The following is a 23,745-nucleotide window of genomic DNA, read 5'->3' as shown; positions in this document are numbered from 1 at the left end:
AGATATTTCAGAGACAATAAAATTATGAAATTGCATATAAAAATATGAAATAATAAGTCCTATACTTAAGTTGGTCAAAAATGACTAACTGCATTTAATATAAATTTCAACTATAATACATTTACATTTAATTGCAATTAATATTATTGAATTAAGTGTCTGAAAACATTACATTGGGTTCACACTTACTTAAGCATACTTTTAAAGTATAATTTCCATAATAATCTTTTAAAGGGGACCTATTACGCCCCTTTTTTCAAGATGTAATTATTTAAAATCGTAGGCGTCCCCAGATTGTGTCTGTGAAGTTTCAGCTCAAAGTACCTGACAGATCATTTATTATACCATGTTGTAAATGCCCATTTTGAGCACATGCAAAAATATGCTGTTTTCGTGCACGTGTCTTTAAATGTCAATCAGCACCAAGCACTTTTTCCAGGAAAGCGCTTCCTTCAACAGCTCCTGTCTGAATTGGATACGCTGCCAAATACTAACAAAAAATCTGCTTGGTTTTATTATCATCTATGTCGTGATCACGCTCAGGGACAGTGCAGTTCTTCTTCATCATGAAAGTTTATTATCTGCATTCGTTTTAAAGCTTTATCAGTTTAAACTTCTAATTTACTGTTTTCTGAGCGCACACATCTAAAGCACACACACTGAAAGCTGATGGTCAGACGGCATCTCTTGTGAGTATTAACTTCTCTTTCATGTCTTGTCATGTTTAAACTATTAAATACACAAAAGGTTATGTCAAAAACACACAAGGTTCACAAACACAGTCAGTTATGTCTGTGAACGTAAACAGCAGGGACAGAAATTGCATGTGTACACTGTAAACGATTTCTGTTGTTTTCACAGTATTATTGCTGTATTATCAGAGAAAGCTTACTGTAGAAACAGTTTACAGTAAGTTGCTGTCAATTTTATAACTTTTGCAGTATTATTGCTGTATTTCCAGCTTTGTCTTACTGTAGAAACTATTTACAGGACAGTTGCTGTCAATTTATGCTATTCTTTGAAAAAAACAATAAAGTGGGAAAATAATTACAGTAATCCTTATATTACTGTTAAATTGATGACAGTAATAATCCAACAGACAAGGAATTTTATTTATTAATTATATATTTATTTATAAGGAATTTTATAATACATCGTTTCATAAGGTAACCCATATATTAAGGCATTTAGCATATAGTTAAAAAAAGTTTAATGTTTTATGTGGGTGTTTTTTAATTGCGTATCTTTATGGTTGCCAGATTTTGACACAAAACCAACTAATCTCATAGGTTATAGCCAACAATTTTGTGGGTGGGAGGTAGTTGTAGAGATGTAGATGTCAATAATATAGGCTAGGTAAATAGATAAAATCAATTCCCATGATATTTTTTTATTATTATTATTTTGCTTTCTATTAAACACACTAATTACATAAAGAGCGGAATCGCACGGGATATACCTGGCAACCAATCATCTAAACCGTCAGCCCGCACTCATTTTCCAATTCATTTTCTGAGCCTTTGAGGATGAGCAAGACCAACAAGAACCAGTCAGGTGAGATATACAATTTTATTCAATATCTTAAAGATGTGTTTTTCTAAAAGTTTCACCCCAAATGGGAAGATAATCGTTTTAACGTTACCACTAACGTTAACGTTAAATAATCGGTGGTGAGTTTGATAGTAGTTTGTAACACAAAAATTCTAACGTTAACGTTAGACAGTTAATGTTAGCCAAATACTAATTATCACAAGGTTTGCTGTTAATGTTAGTTAATAATTTCAAGTTTAGAACAAAGTAATCGAAATGTTCTTGTTTCTGAACATTTGTGTGTAACTTACACATTGTGCGTGTGTCCTGTCGCGATCGAGGCCTTACTTGCCTAAGCTAAAGCTATGTTCGAAATCGACCTATTACACTAATGTTATGCACGACTTGAAGGGACAACCACAGTGTTTTCAGTCATATTATACATTTATTACGTGAGTACAACCGATGTAAGTTACACGTTAAAGTGAATACACAGGCAGTGAATTAATTGTATCAAGAAGGAAATTCAGAAAGGGGATGCATTGTGAAACGAATATCTCTGTGTAGGTCTATGCAGTGTTGAATATGTTTTTCATTTCTTTCAGCGTGTATGTTGTTCGACATTGCAGCGTGCTGATGAGTTAATAAAGAGGTAAATCATTTTCAGCTATTGAAGAACGCAGTAAAATTCATAAAATGAGAGCGGTTTTAGCTTTGTAACGGATCGAGGAGATCAGGATGTCTATGCAGTGTTGAATTTGTTATTCATTTCTTTTAGCGTGTATGTTGTTCGACATTGCAGCGTGCTGATGAGTATCGCTCTTTCGGTTAATAAAGAGGTAAGTCATTTTCAGCTATTGAAGAACGCAGTAAAATTCATAAAATGAGAGCGGTTTTAGCTTTGTAACGGATCGAGGAGATCAGGATCATTCAGAAAGGGGATGCATTGTGAAACGAATATCTCTGTGTAGGTCTGCGTTGTACTGCGTTGTTTTATTGTTTTATAATGTTTCCTGGGGTGCACTTATAAAGTTAATATGCTTTTTACATCCAAAATTGTCATAATTTATAAATAAACGGCATTTTTCCTACCATGATTTTAGCCCTCTGGTTTGAACGCTCTATTTTAAGGGGCGTGTTTGCTGTGAGACTTCAGTGTAAATGCCCACTACTGTGATTGGCTAACATCTTTTCATTTGAAATAGCCAAGTATTACTCTCTCTTTTAGCACGTTTTTACTATTACAGCTCTCAAGGTTAACTATTATATTTAGATAGTGGCACGAAAGCAGTGATATCGTCATTGCAACTCAATGTCTGTTCACTAACAGTGCAAACACGATATAACTAAAAGATTCGTTGAATAAAACGGGAGTTTTGCGCGTCAGTCACTGATAAACTTGTGCTGTTTGATTGACAGCTTCAGCGCGCACTGCTCCAACGATTGCAAACGGGGCTTTCTTTGATCACTTTCTTTATATAATTTAATCACCGTTAAATAACAGGTTATTTTCATCCTACTAAGAGAAACAACGCAAGTTGACGTCTAGTCACGGGTTTGATTACCGTCTCATGCTTATTGCTTGGTAGCTCGATCTGGTTTGGCACCACTATGTTACTTAGGCTACCGATTCTTTTGCATGTCATACACGAATCGGTGGGCGGGGCTAAACAGTCAGTGATGAAGTAGGCGTTGATCTTCTTCTGCAGAGGCGGTGCTTGCTGCCATTTGACGTCATAGATCCCCACTTTGTAAATCCTGTCGTTTGCTGGGTCTGGTGTTAATTAAAGCTTTTATTGGACTAACAAGGAAGTTAGCAGCTTTAAAACTTACAGGATATTCTTAAAGTATGATGACCTCTTATATGTCAAAAGCTCAAGGAAAATTTGATTTCTCAGTTCATCACCCCTTTAAAAAGAGGAGTAGGTGGATTTTTATCATTACTAGGTGGTTGTATACACATTGCCAACACACATTTATGTTCAAACGTGTGAATTATGTTCAAAGTGAATTTTGCATAATAGGTCCCCTTTTATCTTTTTATAAGTATACGCTAAAGTGTACTTTTTCACAAATTATGCAAAAAAATCATTTTTCTATGAGGTAAAAAGAAATACTTAGAGCACCTTTAAGTCAGACTAGTGACCCACCCACTTGAAAATATAGTTTAAACATCATTCCAATTTAGCATGTCTAAATAAATACCTTCAAATTTCACCCATGACCCATAATATTATAAAAAATAATCAGTAATCATCCAAATAATGCTTATGTAAGCTCACAAATCGCAGCTTCCTCCATTCACTACCATGTATTGCTGGAGATAAAGAGAGACGTGAGCAGTATTCAATGAGGGGAACAGGCACTGAGACATCGCCCCGTCACAGAGACGGCTTTGCAGTATTAGGACTGGCATATCAACTGATAGTGTGTGATGTCCCTCAGTCATCATTACAAAAGACAAACGACTACACAGGCTCTCAGCAAGTATCAAGAGAAAAGAGCTGTACTAGTACGTGCCATCATTTCTGACAATGAAATCAAAGGCACAGAGATAGTATGATTCAATTAAAGCAAGCGCTGGAACGTAAGGGAGATGGTAAAATGACGCATTTGCAGCGATTCAACAAACTGTATCATAGCTCAGATTTTTAAAATCTATGACCGTGTTATCTCACCCACAACTCTACAGTTTTGCATAGGATTCTGGGATATGGCTCATGATTAATGTTGTCCTCTGCTCTGGTTAAAGGAAAGCCATGCTCCCCTCTTTCCCCTTCTTACATCAGATTGCACTCACCCTCCCAAGTCGCTGCCACCCTTACATGCCAATTACAAGGGCCAAAATGATACCGAAGTACATGTAAATCATGAATAAGGCGTCTCTTAGTGAAGCTGGCCTTTTGATTTGTTTCACTTCTACAAACTTAGTGCAAAATTATTGACATAAGATGAATACAGCTCCACAAACAGTAGAGATAATAAGGCCCCTTAGGAGAATACACAATGTCCACTGTCTGAATGTGAAGACTAACAAACAAGGGGTACAGCATGATAAAAATCGCCACACTTTCACGGGAAGAGAGATCGAGATAATCACACTCTCACTACGGGGAAAAAAATATCACCAACACTTGCCAAAGCATGTAATTATAGAAGATACTAAACATTGTCAGACTGCATCCATCTGGGTTCAGCCAAACCAGTCTGATGCCCAATATGGTGCAAGGCTGTAATTAATGCAAACGTCGCTACATGTTTAATGAAATCGACCGCTCGGAAAAAGATTGAGAACAGAGTGGGCTGAACGAAGAGATTAGCCGTCTGCCCTTGGGGTAGCGTTAGCAAAAGAAAGATACTCTTGGACTTCTGATCTAGTTGAGAACACAACAGCTATCGATAGGCATGCTATCGGTGACCTAGCTTTGAAGAGTCTCAGAAGTAGCGAGAGGTGAGGGAATAATTCGGCGTGGAGGCAGAGAGGGACAGGCGAGGAGGGGGCTAAGGGAAGGAGAGACCGCAATGCAATAAAAGGAGAAAAAGGGGGTCGAGAGAGAGAGAGTAATAGAATAAAGGCCAGACAGAGCAAAGTGATAGAGAGGCAGAGATCGAGAAATGGAAGAATTGATGAAGGCCAAAAAGAAAAAGGGGTGTCTGAATGAGGGAAAGCGAACAAGCAAAGGAGCTACTAAAAAGGAGGGATGAAGAGGGCACAGCCGGAAGCTCTGAAGGAAAAGGAGCAAATGGTTTTGGCTAAAGAGAACAGACATCAAAGGGGAGAGGAGCAGCCAAGGAGTCAAGCGGGCTCTGAAAGTTAGTTAGATTGTAGGGCGACATGGCAGAGATGGAAGCTGGCAGATTTCGGCTGATGCCTGCCAATTGAGAGTCCTCTGTTCCCCCCCAAGACACCGCTGAGGACAGCAGTTAGAGCCTTGGATTTAATCAGTACATTATGCACTTACATAAGTCCATAAAATTTTATGCACACTTCTAGGTTTTATGGTCTTACGCAACATTTTTGCTCAATTTTTGAATATCAATCATCTCAGTCGCAAAAGTGGCATGGGTCATTTATTAAGAAGAAAATATTTCATCAATACTTGAAACGTCCAGTAATGTAATTCAATAGTTTTATTTGATTTAACAGGTGCACTGTTTAATTGTTTCTTCGTTAAAAAGTTTTAGATCAGTATTATTTTACATTCTATGCTGAATTTGGTGCTCAAAAAACATTTCATGTTAAAAACAGTTGCGCCGTTTGATTTTTTTTTTTTTTTTTTTTTTTTTTACAAATTATTATGCAAGTGGCATATCAGTGGGATTTCAGTATAATAAACATTCAGATTTTAGTTTTTCAAAGAAAGTGTTTGTTTTATTTCTCATATCTTTTTTAGATAAATGGCATCAATCTCAGACAGGTTTGTTAAATAGTTTGCCAGGTCTACTTAGGTACATGGAAAACCTAGGATAAAGAGGTTGTACCATGTTATTAAAGGGATGAAAATGAAAATTCTGTCAGTAGGATAAACACTATGGTAGTCAATGGGGGCGAGATCTGTTTGGATACTGACATTTTTCCAAATATCTTCCTTTGTGTTCAGCAGAACAAAGAAATTCATACTGGTTTGGAACTATTTGAGGGTGAGTAAATGATGACAGAATTTTCATTTTTGGGTGAACTATCCCTTTAAGCAAGTCTCAGTTCTCATGCAATATGCATATTGAAGGTGAAGATGCATGAAATGGTGCAATGTTATGACAACTAATATTTTGCGCAGCAAAGCACCAGCAGTTTCAAATACCTGTTTGGTGCTTAACAGTTGAATTGAAACTATAGAATGTCTTCTTTTATTTGTGTACACTCAGAGTAAAAACAATGTTGTGCTTTTTGTAAAATAAAGAAAACTAACATGATGCGTGATCTCTCGTCTCCCTCTGAACGAAGTCCAATCTGATAGTTCTCAGAAAATGAACTAACTTAGTGAATACTAATGACAAAAAAAATGACACTTACGTCTTAAGAAACGTTGAAATGTCAGGTTTTAAATCGTGCAAGTCAAATCGAAAACAAACATTCTGTGTTTATGTAATCTGTATGAAAAGAGAGCCATGTCAGAAGTCTGTGATTCAGCTCATTATCCGCTAATGCGGCCACGCCCACAGAGCCAGCGCTATTCAGATGCAAATTCAGAGGCAATACATGCATTCATCGTCTCAATCGTGTATTTATTGTCTTGAAAAGTGTTTATTTGGATGTTAAAGCAATGGTTAGCGATCTCTAGAAGACATGCCGTTAGTTCCTAGTTCCTTTTCTTCTTTATATGAATTTGTGGCCTAAAGGTGTACAGAGAGCGCCCTCCGGCTGCAAGTATGAATTGAGAAAACAGTATCCAGCACTCATAGTGATGACAATAAATATTACTTCTCAGTATAGAAAATTGACATAAATATATAAGAATCCATCAATATTTCTCCAAATGTGCATGCTTTTAAGCTAAAAGCCTATATGAAATGCCATAGAGGTAACATAATTGTTCAGACACTTTGCACCACAGAAATACATTATATTTTAAAGAATATAATAGAATACCATTATTTTAAATTGTAATAATATTTCACAGTATTGCTGTTTATGATGAGCTGAGACATTATTACAGAGGGGTTTTTTTTCACAGCCTACCTGACTGAAAGGCCTCATTAATATGCAAGTCATTTCAGGTCATTATTATGTGATTCTTTTGTCTTCTCAGGTGTAAATGGCCCATTATTTATGCAGATTCACGCCTCCACGCATACTGTGTTTCTTGACAAAAAGTGTCTTACAAAAACTAAATCAATATATTGTTTTATATGAAGGAGTAGGCAGCATAATTTTTACATAATTCTGAAGCAAAAACTCTAGTCTACAACCTCCAATACCCAAAAGTCTTGTGAACACAGATTTAATATACTTTTTTTGGCCTTATTTCAGTGACTTAAGTTTTTTGTTTTTTCAATAACCACGCATAAACATTATTCCTTCAAAAATACAAACATGTACATACATGTTCCTCACATATTATTGTAGCCTAGTTTGTGCTGAATACAGTGTAATGACACTTTTGTCATTTATATGTTTATGAACAACTGAAAAAAACACAAATGTCAGGGCATGTCAAAACTTCTCCAAGCCCCAAATCAGCCTCAGCCTCCAGAGGGTTAACAAACCTGTCTGAGAATGATACCAGTTATCTAAAAAGATAACTAGAAAAACTAAAACTGAATGTTTATTGTACTGTAATTCTACTGATGTCACTTGCATAATAATTTGGAACAGAGTACTGAATTTTAACAAAATGTAATTTTTGATCAATTTAAAATGTCCTTGTTTAATAAAAAAAATCCACCAATTTTGTATGTAAGATGCACATTCTACGCATTGCTGCAGTGAATTTATTTTCAGATGTGAAACATCTGAAGCTCTAACATGTTCTCTTTTATTGCTACACATGCAAATGCATTAAATGGATTGCTGCAGTCATTTCTCCTGAAAAACAGTGCCAAAACAATTTAAAGCCTGAGGTCAAATCTATTGTTGCACAAATAATGCTTTCCACGTCGGTAATGAAGTATTACCAAGCTATTATTCCACGCGGAGTTAGCTCTTGAGGTTGTTTTCGTCCATTGTCAAAATTAACATAATCATATTTTTCAGATCCATAGTTCACATAATGGCAATTATGCTAAGCAAGGAAGACACAACATTCTGTCGGTTACTTTTGACTGCCTAAAACAAATAATTCATTGTAAAACACTTTCTAGTCCTCCCCCGCAGCGATGTCCCAATTCAGTGAACGTGCCATGTATTACAGTGTATGCTCAAGAGTCTCAGATGAGAAATTTTAACCAGAAATGAACATGAATTAAACAGATCCAGGTTTTAGGCGTAGAGCTGATATTAATCATTCTGTAATCTTTCTTTTTAAATGTAACTAAATTTGGTATATCAGGTTAAATTTCTATTTTTTCAATGCAAGATTTAATAAAATCTATCAAAACTATTGAAAACGTAAACAATTAGAAACGTTGCCTTTGCAACTAACTGTAGATAAGTGTAAGCTGAAGTATTTAAATTACTAAAACTGAAATAAAATTGAAAACTTGAAATAGAAATAATCAGAAACTAATGAAAAATTACAAATAATTGTTGGTTTAACTTAAAGTAAAATTCTGAGTTCATCGACATTAAAAATTTGAGTTAGTACAATGAAGGCGATTGGTTTAATCAACAGAAACTCAAAAAAAAATATGTTATCTGAACCACATTAATTAAGTTGATTTGACAAAAGAAAAAATGTTGTGATAACAAATCATGAAATTTTTTACAGTCTACCAAAATTACTAAAACTTAAAATAAAACATAAAATGTAAACTGAAAATGTAAAATATTTTATTATATGAATAATACTAAACTAACACACTTACATGGATATGCAATATATATGAAATACCTTTGTACAATCAAATAATATTAATGACTGATTCCAGCCACACGCATGCTAACTAGTAATATAATCCCTCTGATGGTCAGAAACAAAGGATTTGTGTATCTTTTCATTTCAAGGATGGTAGATCAACATTCGTGTTAAGAGCATATGGAGACGTATATGCCACCACATTAAGTGTCCTGAATCAAGACTGACAGGTCTGATGAATATTCGCACTGAGCTAATTTCAGTGTCATATCAACAACAGCCTCATGTGAATTCAAAAGGCTCCTTGTGCAGTAAGGTCTTAAAATGCATTATATATGCTCTCGTAGGCTTAATTGAAACTGAAAATGTTATGTTCCACTTCAGTAGCCTCTTAATAAGCAGGCAATCACCTACCAATGTTGTGGTACTATTACAAGCCCCCTCTGCCCCCGGCCTCGGTTGGTCGGACAGATAAGACAGCGAGGGGAGGCTCTCAACTCTACCTGGCTCTACCTACGTAAGGAGGCTGAAGTCCAGCACTAATTATTGCTGCTTTACCCTCATCCTGCAGAGCAATTCATCAACATACAGCCAATCTGCTGCGCACTGTATACAGCGACGGCATTAGGAATTGCTGGCTTTTTTTAACCACCAAACAGAGGGAAAGCAGAAGGAGGTGAAAAACTGTGTAGTCATCATGAAATGGGATTGTACGCTTTTTGGCAGCAGCAAATAGAGAAGCACATCAGTAATTGTCAGATATTTATAAGGGCTGCACCGCCACAAGCAGTGATGTAAAATGCATGAATACTGGACTTGTCGGAATGTAAATGGTTACAAGAAACCAGTGGACGAGTAGGGCAGACCTGAGAGAGGAAGTGAAGTCATTTGTGTCATTTAGTCAGCTAATCTAAAATCCTACACCGCTCTGACAGAACGTATAACACTGTGGCAAGAGTTCAATGTGGCAGCAAGGTCAAAAAAGCACAAGCTTCAAATTTAAACCCCTCAAAGAGAGAAATATGATTAATAAATTAATTCCAATTCAAAATTTATCCGCCCTGAGCTTAGTTCGACCTTATGCGATTCACAGAAAGGTCCATTTTAATTATGATAATAAATGTGGCTTTCCAAAGCCAATTGGATGTCTCTAAGGATTCTCATGGACTCTTTGATTGTTTCTCCCCTGTCTCCACTTTCAATTTTTGTTTAGTATAATAATTTATGTTATGCAGCTGTATTGCCTAGAGCGGCAAATAAATGTAGCTTTCTGTGCATTGGATTATCACAATTTTTTTGCAGTTGCTAAAGTCCATCAAGGGACAGTGCCTGTGGAAACATGAGACCATTTTACAAGCACTTCGTTAATAAAAAGATACCGAGTTTCTGTGCATAACATGCAATTTTAATTTTCTTTTAGGGCCCTATTATTTCTGAAGTCTACATGTTCTGCGTTTCTCTATATGAATGAGTGGCAGAGTTTTGTCAACTACATACTCAAGCACATGCGATGCTCAAGGAGTTTTCAGCATCTGCTGTCTCACTATATGAGGACAGTTCATGAACATCTCCAGAGCTGCTATGAGAGTTCACTTCACAAGTATTTCATTATTTCTTCGGATAAACACACAGAAGGTCAAAGGTCTTCACTAAAACCCGTAAAAATTTTAATTTGAAGAAAGTATGTCAGAATTATAACATGGTCTCTGTCTGTATACTCGATTCCGATTGTCTGGAAGGTGTGCGTTAAATCGTTTAATGCACAGTTCCAGTCAGTTTATTACCATTATATATTAATGTGCTGCTTTTATTGAAGCACAAACACACTACTCACACAGAGATCGGAGAAACATTCAGAAGGACAGAAACTTATCAACGTTGCCCCATGGCTTTTATTAGCTTTGCTACTGAATTGCTATGTTTCCATCACTGTTTTTACGCGCATTTTGAAGTATTGCATCAGAAACGAGTGATGGAAATACCAAATTAAAAAAAAAAAATCCTTTAATTTGCAATATATATATATATATATAATACGATCACTTGAGGTGTGTGTGAAAAAGTGTTAATACGAATAATGGTAGATGGAAACGCATTTGCCGAATAAATTGACGTAGCGAACATTAAACCCACATGACTAATCAGCTGTTTCCGTTGATGGTGTTTTATTTACTATTTGTTACTAGGTTACCAATACCACCATAATCCACTCGAACAACTTGATAGAAACACACCTAATTCATATTTGTCTGTTTGTTTGTTGTTGTTGATTTTTTGTGAAATTTGGAAAGATTCGCTTCACGTTTGGATAGAAACCCAGCTATTGTTTGCAGAGAGAGATGCTGCACAGATGCAGGAAATTCACAAAACATCTCTCTGCCTCTCTCTCTTTCTCTCGATAATTTGCTCAAAAATGCTATAATTCATTCTTTCAAATAATCTTCCACACTACTTTATATATGTCTGTGTTTAAAGCAGGCAGATTGCTAAATGAGCCATAACTGAGGAAAATAACTGTCAATAAGGGTAATTTTTACCCTTCCACTCAAATATTGTGCTACAAACATCAGTAACAGCTTTAACTTGTCAATGCTGGTAAATGACCATGGTATAAGGGGGATAATCCACGGCTAGCTGTGCATTAAACAATTTGAATGCACTCGGCTTTGAGTGGGATGATTTTTTGCCTCCATGTCATGTATTAAAATCACTTAATGCACTTAATTGTTCAAATTTAATATCATTACATTTTAAGAGAAAATTCCAGATTATTTTATGATGAAGTAAATTTCTAGAAAAAATGCATTAAAATGTTATGCATTCATTTGATTACCACTGTTTTTGATAATAAATTTGTATTATATCAAAACAGAAAAAGAAATACAAAAAATTTTAAACAGACAAAGAATTTCTGGGGGGGGGTATCATAGGGCACTGTTCAAATTTTAATGGATTATTAAATTACTCAAGTTTTATGAATTCAATTGATTAGACATCCCTTTTGATTACTGAAATGTAATTAAACATTTAGGAATTTCTGTCATTAATTACTAGGGGTGTGACGAGACCAGTATCTCACGAGACGAGACGAGACTCGAGATTGAGTTCACAAGACGAGACAAGATGGCGAAATACATGACTAGAAAAAATATTCTGCAGGTGTATTTGAAATGTTTTAACTAATCATTTTGTAATGAATGTCATTTCAGTTCTACTTTCTGAGACTGAATTATCATATGCAGTAAAAGACAACAATACTCAAGCACTGTAAAAGGTTTTGCCACTAACTCAACTGACTGGCTTCTCTTTTGAGCTTCTACAGCTTTTGACCTCCTAACTGAACTCCTTTCCACAAACTGATCACAGAAATAAAAACAGTATAAATAAAAATGGTAACACTTTACAATAAGGTCTCATTTATTAACATTAATGTATTAACCAACATTAACTAACAACGAGCAATATATTTGCTACAGTATTTATTAATCTTTGTTTGTTAGTTGATAAAAATAGTCATTCATTGTTAGTTCATGATAGTTCACAGTGCATTAACTAATGTTAACAAATGAAACCTTATTGTTTGTACTAGTAAATAATAAGAAGAGAAAACTGTTATTCATTTTTATGGTAACACTTTACAATAAGTGCAACCATAATCGCACTCTCTCAATATTCAAAAATCAAATAAGACCAAATTTTTCTTTGATACAGAGCTAGGAGATGGTTACAACTACACTGCCCAGCCTAAAATAGGTTTCATATTGAGAGATATTTGCATTCATCAGGGAGCCGCTTTCAAATGCGGGGTATTGAAATCACGTTTGAATGCGCGCGCGTTTACTTTCACTTTCAACGGTCGCGCGTACTCTGTAAATATGGAGCGGCGGCGACCGTTATCCAACTGAATTAAATGTTTTTTTTATTTAAATACAAAGCAAAACGACAGTGGAGGCATAATCTAAACGTAGCGGTGGCATATTCTTTCCTAATCATCCTAACACTCTGTCATGGCAACATCACGAGACTACTTTTCGCCTCGACGAGAAATCTCGTCACAGTTTAGTCTCGCGAGATCTCGTCACACCCCTATTAATTACTCACCCTCATGTTGTTCCAAACCCGTAAAACCTTCGTTCATCTTCGGAACACAAATGAAATCAGAGATGTTTTATCTCCCATAGAAAGCAACAAAATTACCACATTCAAGGTCCAGAAAAGTAGTGAAGACATCATTAAAAATAGTCAACGTGACTACAGTGGTTTAACCTTAATGTTCTGAAGTGACGAGCACAAAAAAGAAAAAAATAACAGATTTATTCAAGAACTTCCTCTCTACCCTGTCATTCTCCTATGCAGTTTACATTGAAGACACACTGCAGAGCTTCCATATTCTACGTCAGAACGTCGACTCTGTATTGGTCGGCTCCTGCATCAGCATCACACGCATGCGTCGTGCTGCTCACGTGAACAGACGTTCGGAATTAAACACGGAAGCGCTGCATTGCGTCAACTGCGTAGGAGACTGACATGACAAAGAAGAAATTGTTGAATAAAGTTATTTTTGTTTTGTTTTTGCGTACAAAAAGTATTCTTGTCGCTTCATAACATTAAGTTTGTAGTGACGTTGACTATTTTAATGTCTTTAATACTTTAATACCTTGAATGTGGAAGTTTCATTGCTTTCAATGGGAGATAAAAAAAGAAAAAAAGATCAGATCTATGTGTGGAAAGCAGAGAGAATTCTGCCTGACAACACTGATATAAGGAAGATTTACAGCACTGTACATTTCTGAGTCAGTTTCACTTTTCCACAAGCTGCGAGAACCTAGACGATTATGAAATGGTGGCTATCTATTCCCACATCACACCAAGTAGGATGACATCACTGTAGTGACCTTGATTGATTAGGCCTCGGCCGTGTGCTGCATATTAATGATCCATAATGAGGCTTAATGCGCGACTTTTAATAGATATTTTTTTAATTGGCAGAAACATAACCATGCAAAATCTATTTTATGATTCATTTGGTGATTAATAAACTTCTAATATCTGGGGACTGTGGCCAATCATGATGATCGTCCATTTGCTTTGGATAAATAGGGCTTTGATGCTGCCCGAGACAGACACTCGAAAGAATCATGAGAACTACTTTCTGTTCAAGCTGGATTGTGAGACTCTCTCAGTATGAAGATTTTGAAATATGAAGCATTATAAAATAACTCGCTTATTTTGAAAAATGAACATTGAAAATCCAGGCCAACTAATTTAAGTACAAATGGGTGATAAAAAAATAATACAGCACTGAGCTTCAATAAAATCTCTATAAAATAACCCAACCACAATGCAATTACTATGCACTTTGTTGTCTCTAAGGCACTATATATTCTCATTTTATTATTAGCGATCATTTTCAAGCAAGCAAAGCTAAATGAAAAGGCCACGGTGTCTTGAATATCGAATAACTTGTCAATAGCAACAATCCTCTCATGGTTTATGCCTGGTTGTTCATATGACATTAGTCAGCTCCAGCTCCTATCCTACTCGATTATTGACGACAATGAAGTCAAGGTTCCAGAGGGAGTTGTATCATTCATGTCCTCCGTATAGCGCTCTCGTGGTCGACAAATACCCTAAATAAACCAAAGCTTCAGAAATCCAGGTGTTTGTCGATAAGTGCCACTCATGGCAAATGTTAAGTGACCCAGTGGTACATCAAACAAAATGTCAAAGGAGCTTTGTGGGAATCCCCATGGCCGGTGTTGCTTATATTTGTTATTTGCACACATTCCTCGCTTTGCTTTAGAATGAGGACACTCTAAGCTCCCCTTCATCCTTAAAGATTTTGTCAGTATAATAAGATCCATGTCACTATATGGTACAAGACCACAGACCGAGTTAAGACCAAACTGTTTTTACTCTAATTTAAGCCCGGATCAGCGGAGCATTTCTGCCACTGAAGTGAAATTAGTCAGCAGATGGCACTAGCAGCCTTTGAAGACACATTGGATTTTAAACAAACGCTTGCAAATGAATCATTTGTTAAGCTATTTTCTAGCATATAGGTAGTTGATCGACATGTTTCAGCTCTCAAATGGAAGCAACCCTAATGTGTCAACAGTGCCACCTTGTGAACATGGTGTGGAATTGTTAAAGGTTGTACCAGAATGTTTTAGGGAAATGTATATTTTAGTATACAGCCAAATAAGAGGCTTTATTTATTATTTTTCAAATAATGTTCAAATTTAGATTAGCATGCACAAGATGACAATGCATCATCTAATATATATTATATGGAGAAATAAATTTGAAACATTAAGATGTTATTACACAAAACTGAAAATCAACCCCTTGTCTAAGCTATTTTTTTAATGTAAAATACATATATAATTTTCGATAATGTTTTTAAAAAATGTGTCATTAATATAAAATACTAAATCAAATATTCTATGTAAACTGTGCTGTGCTAACTGTGCTAAGTGCTTTGACAATTTAAATTAATGGTCAAATAAAAGACAAATAATAATACACACACAACTTATTACCCAACAAAAGATAAATTCACAGATAACCAGTAGACAATCTGTGAATTTATATATATATATATATATTCAAAACTGTTTAGATGGAATAAATCTCAAAAGTTTTGACATTCAAATGAAAAGTCAAGAATGATAAGAGCATTCCTATTCAATAAATATGTTGAGATGAGATTTGGTGGCTTTATTTAAGATGAAGGTGAATAACTATTTCATTATTTAAAATAAAGGTGGGGAGAAGGGGTGTCACCTTATCCTTTCTTCCTTTATAAATACTTGCAAAAATACTGGCTGCAAAATAATGATTGTTTTCAGTTTCTGTAAGTGTCATTTACACACCTTAAAGAAACAGCCTCTACATTTACTTCTAAAAAAAGGTTCTTCAACTCACTTATAGCTGTTCATTTGTTTCTCAAGTCTGTCTCTTACAAGCTGACAAATGTTTTTGTTCATGTGTTGCTTGCATGCTCATGTGAGAGACTCTCGGAGATGCAGACAGGCTGTCTTCACACAATCTAACACCTGCGCAAAGCCACCTGTCTACTCTAACAGGACTGTGCTAACAGGCTTTTGTGGTGACATATCATCAATTCAAGAAGGGCAAAGCAGACTTTCAACGACAACAGAAGCTGACAAAAGCAAGCCGGAGAAGGACAATGTCCTCGTGTGAATTACAAAAGCTAGCACTCACAGCGGGAAGCCTTATTTTAGCTTGCCAGGGTCGAGAAGTGCTGCTCACCTTCCCACCTTCCTGTCACAGTTTGTACCTCAGGCTCCAAAATGTACCCGAGGACTGGCATATGTCAGAGTTTGAGCAATGCTAGTCTGATGGAGGTGTCACGGGTCATACATGGCGCAGTGCGTAGAGTGACAGAGTTTCACTCTCGACACACCCTACTGCTGAGAGCACCAGATGAGATGTATGTTGTCACAATGCCGCTACACTATTGATTACTGAGTCTAAAAAGGGCAAAGGTGCCGGCTCGTCATGAGGAGATGTAGCCGGGCAATGATTTAAAGTGTTCGAAAATTGAATTTGGAGGTTTGCCTCCAGTCTCTGAATGTTGTAGGTTGTTTCATCTTGTGGTAGAGCTGCAACACAAATCATTGCTTGGTATGTTCAGCACTATTGGAAAGCTTCTTGTTCTTATACATTATGTGAATGTAAAAAAAAAAAAGGTATCTAATCCAATCTAAACAAATCTAAATATTTTTATTCTAAATTTTGAAATATTGTACTCAGAAAACTCAATTCAATATCCTGCATTTTATTTAGTTTTTCATTAAATCTATTTACAAGGTCACATTGTAAAGTGTGCACAGCTATTAAGAACTTCGCTGAACATCATTATTACCACCTTATCAGCTCTTTGAATCAATAACGGTTAACTGAAACCTTGCGGCTGACAGTCCCACCTACTGGCCAGAACAGATAATGATGCTTTAAAGGTCCCGTTTTTCGTGGTTTTTTGAAGCTTTGATTGTGTTTATGGTGTGCAATATAACATGTGTTCATGTTTCGCGTGTAAAAAAACACAGTATTTTTCACATAATTTACTTATCTGTATACCGCCGTTTCCACTGTCAGAAATACGTAACGAGTTCTGATTGTGCCAGCGGTTCCTGTGTTGTGATTCGACAGCTCTGAGCGCACCGTGCCCGGAAAAGTCACGCCTCTTACCATAACGTGGAGATGCACGCGCTCAGTGTTATTGTAAACGTCTTTAATTTTACCCTATCAATTTGAGCCGGAATCAGACCCGGTGATTGGACTGCGGGATGAAAATAACAGCGTTTCGACGACATGGCGACAAACACACTCTACAAACGCAACTCTTGTGTATTCCTGTGGGCGGAGGTTAGTCAAAAAACTGTTTTAGTGACGTCATTAAAGAAGGAAGTAGAGGGATGTAGTCCAAACTGGCCGTTCGATGTAGGCGACTTCTGTTAAATAAAATATCTCGCTTGGCATTGAACTTTGAGCTTTAAAATTTTACAGATTTTATTTATACTCTAACAACAACATTACACACTAACTAAAGTTTGAAACATGGGATCACGAAGAACGGGACCTTTAAAACTGTAGTGAGCTAAATGAACGAAAGTCGCTTTTAAAAATGTTAACAAAATGCAAAAAGCACAGGGTGTCAAGATGTGTTTTTAAAAGTTTAACTTTTAACTTCACACAGTGTTTTAAAATGTGGTACGAGAAAATGAAACAGTGTTGCCAGAGTCTGGCAACACTGTTTCAGTTTCTCGTACCACATTTTAAAACACCATTATTGATCGTACATCGTACAGAGGTCAAAATTATTGTACAAATACGATAATTATTGTACAAATACGATAATTATCGTACGTCTGGCAGCCAGACGTATGATAATTATCGTATTTGTACAATAATTTTGACCTCTGTACGATGTACGATCAATAATGGAAAAAATCCCATAATGTACGATAATTTCAGTATTTTGTGACACTTAAAATGATGGTCGGTATAATCGGCTCATTGATCTAGCTGTGTGGATCCTAACGTGAACTTTGTTAGGCACGACTTCCATCTCATCTCATCTCATGTTACATCTTCTCGGCCAATCATTATGGAGAATGAATCTCTCTCACAAGCTCAACCCTGCATCCCAATGTGCATACTGTCCACCCTATCCGCCGGAAATAGTACTGAAAATGACTGATGTCACATACTATTTAGGATGGATAGTATGCACATTGAGACGCAGGCCGCGGCGCTTAGGTCAGTTGTTTCCCACTAAGGCACGCCTAATAATTATTTATGTATTGTGGTAATTTACAGATCATGTCAAAAAGTTGTTGGTCTATAGATAAATAGCTGTATTCTGTACGTTTGACTCTCATGTCACCTTTATTTATACAGCTCTTTTTACAATGCAGATTGTGTCAAAGTATAGCTTTACAGAGATGGAGGGAACATAATTTTGGCTGTACAGCAGCAAAAATAGTGTGATTGTCCAGCTTAAATTAGTTCAGTATTGATTCTTTCCGTTGTAAAAATCATTAGTTATTAATTTAGTTCATTAACCTATACTAAAAAGTCATGTACGATCATTTTCTTCCAAATACGATAATTTTGAGCTTCTGGTACGATAATTGGACATTTCCATTCTGGCAACACTGAACTGAAACGCTGCAACGGTCAAATAACACATTGTTTACATTGAACAACCTTTTCTATTTTTCATCACCACTAGGCTAAGGTAAACAAAGTGCAATAATTTGTATTAAAATCTATATTATCTGACATTTATTACATGAGTGAATCCTCAAAAAGATCAGGGACTTTCAGGGATAATAATCAGGGGCTTAAGCAACCAAAGTAGAGGAAAATATATCTGTTATTAACTTCTGATCAATTCTGAGATGCCTCTGAAATCCGCGATCTTTCGTTTCATATTTAATAGTGCTCCATTATGATCGCTGTTGATGAGGAACTTAATATGATCGCTATTTGCTATTGCGCACCATATGCATTGCCTAATTAACTCCTCCCCCCTCATCAAGATCATTGTGCATACATTAGGGTTAACTTTTGATTATTTTTCAAGTAAAAGATTTCCTGTATCATAAATCGCTGAACTTTTACTTAAAAACACCCTAATTCCTATAAGTTTAAAAAAAAAAAAAAAAAAAAAAGGTCACCCCAGATAAAAACTTGGAACAACCATATAACAAACATTACTGCTTATAAGAAAGTAGCACTTCCTAAAACTTTCTAGAACTGTTGAGAACTTTCTGGAATTTTCTAGAACAATTCAAATCTTGATATACATGTAGGAAAGAGTGAGAGTGAAATGTAGCCGAGTATGGTGTCCCATACTCAGAATTGGTGCTATGCGTTTTACCCATCCAAGAGCACCACACACAGCTGTGAGAATTGAACACACACCCAGAGCAGTGGGCAGCCATTTTTGCTGATTGGGTATTAAGTGCCTTGAGGGTACAGTACAGTACAGTCCAAAAGTTTGGAACCACTAAGATTTTTAATGTTTTTAAAAGAAGTTTCGTCTGCTCACCAAGGCTACATTTATTTAATTAAAAATACAGTAAAAAACAGTAATATTGTGAAATATTATTACAATTTAAAATAACTGTTTTCTATTTGAATATATTTCACAAAGTAATTTATTCCTGTGATGGCAAAGCTGAATTTTCAGCATCATTACTCCAGTCTTCAGTGTCACATGATCCTTCAGAAATCATTCTAATATGCTGATCTGCTGCTCAAGAAACATTTAATGTGTACAATTGTACAAAATATTTGTGTACAATATTTTTTTTCAGAATTATTTGATGAATAGAAAGTTCAAAAGAACAGTGTTTATCTGAAATCTAATCTTTTGTAACATTATAAATGTCTTTACTGCCACTTTTGATTGATTTAATGCATCCTTGCTGAATAAAAGTATTCATTTCTTTAATTTCTTTTCAAAAAAATAAAAATAAAAATTCTTACTGACCCCAAACTTTTGAACGGTAGTGTATAATGCTACAGAAGCTTTGTATTTTAAGAATTGGTGCTATGCGTTTTACCCATCCAAGAGCACCACACACAGCTGTGAGTATTGAACACACACACACACACACACACCTTGAACACACACCCGGAGCAGTGGGCAGCCATTTTTGCTGATTGGGTATTAAGTGCCTTGAGGGCACTTCAGTTGTGGGTAATGAGAGTGGAAGAGAGTTTATTATTCAATCCCCCCATCTACATTATATGCCGGTACAAAGACTCGAACCTGCGACCCAACCACAACTGTCCCAGACAGAGAGAGAGAGCTTTATGAGCAAACAACTCAACTTGATACTTTCTGATATTTGTTTCAGAAGCAATATATAATGGCACACATGATAAGTGATACTACCTTACAGAAGAACAAAGGCTATCTGGACCAGTAATCTAGTGAGATTTCAGCAGTCACATAGAAGAAGAGAAAAGAGGAAGTGTGCCTTTCTGCAACACAGTTTATGAATATAACCTGCAGTTCTGACAGAGCTTGTCCCCCTTTTTTTAAAGGGAAAAAAAAAAAAAAAAAGGCTGAGGGATAGACATACAGTCTTGACATAGTCAACTCACAAATTTCGATTTAACTTTCAGTTTAACAAATGGTATGTTGTTAAAAAACAGTACAATTCATTGAATGCACTGTACTTCTATCCAAGCCTGTAACCACCAAAGACATTGAGGGGAACTCATAATTAGAAATAGCCAAATTGCCATATTACAAATAAGGCGGGCCTTACAAAAACAAGTACAAATTTTTAATGCGAAAGTGCATGTTGTAAGGTGTAAGTAACTAAACATTTAATATTTGAAAACCGAAATGTTCAATGACTGACAATAATATCCAGTGCTGCAAACTACAACTGTTTTATCAAATTTCGGCATTTTGAATTGAAAATACATGATTCATGTAATTCATAACTAAATGTGATGAAGTATTCATTTTCCAGATATTAGACATACAAATAAGAGTGAATGTGTGCGTAGTTTAAGATAAAAGTTTAAGAAAAATATTGTTTGAAAATAGTTTACATTGATTACTTCATATTCACAACTACAGTTAGTTCTTTATCCCCTTTTATTCCCATTTCCTTTTTATACTTAATTAATTCCTTAAAATAAAAAGCCTGAAAAGACTCCCACCCGCTGAACTAAGAACTATGACCTGGAAGAGAAAACTCCAATTAGGCTATAAAATGCCTGTATCTGCCAAAATTAAGTGTTTAGTCAACTTTTAGGAGCACACTTGCTGCATATACAGTACAGTCCAAAAGTTTGGAACCACTAAGATTTTTAATGTTTTTAAAAGAAGTTTCGTCTGCTCACCAAGGCTACATTTATTTAATTAAAAATACACACTGTAAACGATTTCTGTTGTTTTCACAGTATTATTGCTGTATTATCAGAGAAACTTACTGTAGAAACAGTTTACAGTAAGTTGCTGTCAATTTTATAACTTTTGCAGTATTATGCTGTATTTCCAGCTTTGTCTTACTGTAGAAACTATTTACAGGACAGTTGCTGTCAATTTATGCTATTCTTTGAAAAAAACAATAGAGTGGGAAAATAATTACAGTAATCCTTATATTACTGTTAAATTGATGACAGTAATAATCCAACAGACAAGGAATTTTATTTATTAATTATATATTTATTTATAAGGAATTTTATAATACATCGTTTCATAAGGTAACCCATATATTAAGGCATTTAGCATATAGTTAAAAAAAGTTTAATGTTTTATGTGGGTGTTTTTTAATTGCGTATCTTTATGGTTGCCAGATTTTGACACAAAACCAACTAATCTCATAGGTTATAGCCAACAATTTTGTGGGTGGGAGGTAGTTGTAGAGATGTAGATGTCAATAATATAGGCTAGGTAAATAGATAAAATCAATTCCCATGATATTTTTTTATTATTATTATTTTGCTTTCTATTAAACACACTAATTACATAAAGAGCGGAATCGCACGGGATATACCTGGCAACCAATCATCTAAACCGTCAGCCCGCACTCATTTTCCAATTCATTTTCTGAGCCTTTGAGGATGAGCAAGACCAACAAGAACCAGTCAGGTGAGATATACAATTTTATTCAATATCTTAAAGATGTGTATTTCTAAAAGTTTCACCCCAAATGGGAAGATAATCGTTTTAACGTTACCACTAACGTTAACGTTAAATAATCGGTGGTGAGTTTGATAGTAGTTTGTAACACAAACATTCTAACGTTAACGTTAGACAGTTAACGTTAGCCAAATACTAATTATCACAAGGTTTGCTGTTAATGTTAGTTAATAATTTCAAGTTTAGAACAAAGTAATCGAAATGTTCTTGTTTCTGAACATTTGTGTGTAACTTACACCGTGTGCGTGTGTCCTGTCGCGATCGAGGCCTTACGCGCCTAAGCTAAAGCTATGTTCGAAATCGACCTATTACACTAATGTTATGCACGACTTGAAGGGACAACCACAGTGTTTTCAGTCATATTATACATTTATTACGTGAGTACAACCGATGTATGTTACACTTAAAGTGAATACACAGGCAGTGAAAGTCGCGCCGAATTAATTCCCAAAATGTAAGTCATTTTCAGCTATTGAAGAACGCAGTAAAATTCATAAAATGAGAGCGGTTTTAGCTTTGTAACGGATCAAGGAGATCAGGATGTCTATGCAGTGTTGAATTTGTTTTTCATTTCTTTCAGCGTGTATGTTGTTCGACATTGCAGCGTGCTGATGAGTTAATAAAGAGGTAAGTCATTTTCAGCTATTGAAGAACGCAGTAAAATTCATAAAATGAGAGCGGTTTTAGCTTTGTAATGGATCGAGGAGATCAGGATGTCTATGCAGTGTTGAATTTGTTTTTCATTTCTTTCAGCGTGTATGTTGTTCGACATTGCAGCGTGCTGATGAGTTAATAAAGAGGTAAGTCATTTTCAGCTATTGAAGAATGCAGTAAAATTCATAAAATGAGAGCGGTTTTAGCTTTGTAATGGATCGAGGAGATCAGGATGTCTATGCAGTGTTGAATTTGTTTTTCATTTCTTTCAGCGTGTATGTTGTTCGACATTGCAGCGTGCTGATGAGTATCGCTCTTCGGTTAATAAAGAGGTAAGTCATTTTCAAGTCTGTTTATCACATTGATGTCTGTCAAGCTGTAGTGCAACTCAATTTTTGTGTTTTGTTCTCTATAGACAGCAAAAACCTGGGATCTGCACTAGCCCTGTCAAGTCTGGAGAGTATTTTTACCGTTTAATGAATTAAATTGTAATAAAAGTTTTTAAATGGACTTCTGAGTGTTGTCATAATTTACGTGACATCTAATAATCAGTAATATAACTGTGTGAAAATTTTTTTGCATACAAGCCTTTATATTTCATTATTTTTTAAGCATGTAACCGATTGTAGTTAGTTATATGTTGTGTATATATGCGTATATGTGAATATAAAAACTACCGTAATCAATTATACTGCATAGTAACTTTACAGTATTTTAAAATACAGTGCAAAAAGATGAACTGTAATTAATTTTACAGTATAAATATACTGTAAGTTATTATACAGTATGTTGTGAACTACTGTAGTCAGATTTACAGTAATATTACCGTGGAATAAAATACTGAAGCTTGCTGGCTATTTGTTGCCAGTAAGTTACTGTTGATTTTACGTTAAATTTTTTACA

General features: G+C 35.5%; 1 long non-coding RNA gene across 2 annotated transcripts; it reads left to right on the top strand.

Moving 5' to 3' along the window:
• The first annotated feature begins 1,857 nt into the window (after nt 1-1,857).
• Nucleotides 1,858-23,745, top strand: LOC125274035. Of its 2 annotated transcripts, XR_007186175.1 has the most exons (5): nt 1,858-2,182; nt 2,309-2,369; nt 22,769-22,815; nt 22,942-22,988; nt 23,115-23,745. It is a non-coding gene; the product is annotated as an uncharacterized LOC125274035 (long non-coding RNA). The 2 variants fall into 2 exon arrangements; XR_007186174.1 differs by lacking the exon at nt 22,942-22,988.

This window comes from Megalobrama amblycephala, linkage group LG8 (genome assembly GCF_018812025.1).
Source record: "Megalobrama amblycephala isolate DHTTF-2021 linkage group LG8, ASM1881202v1, whole genome shotgun sequence".
Taxonomy (NCBI): domain Eukaryota; kingdom Metazoa; phylum Chordata; class Actinopteri; order Cypriniformes; family Xenocyprididae; genus Megalobrama; species Megalobrama amblycephala.
The sequence above is the reverse complement of the archived record's forward strand: the minus strand, read 5'-3'. Positions and strand labels throughout refer to the sequence as shown.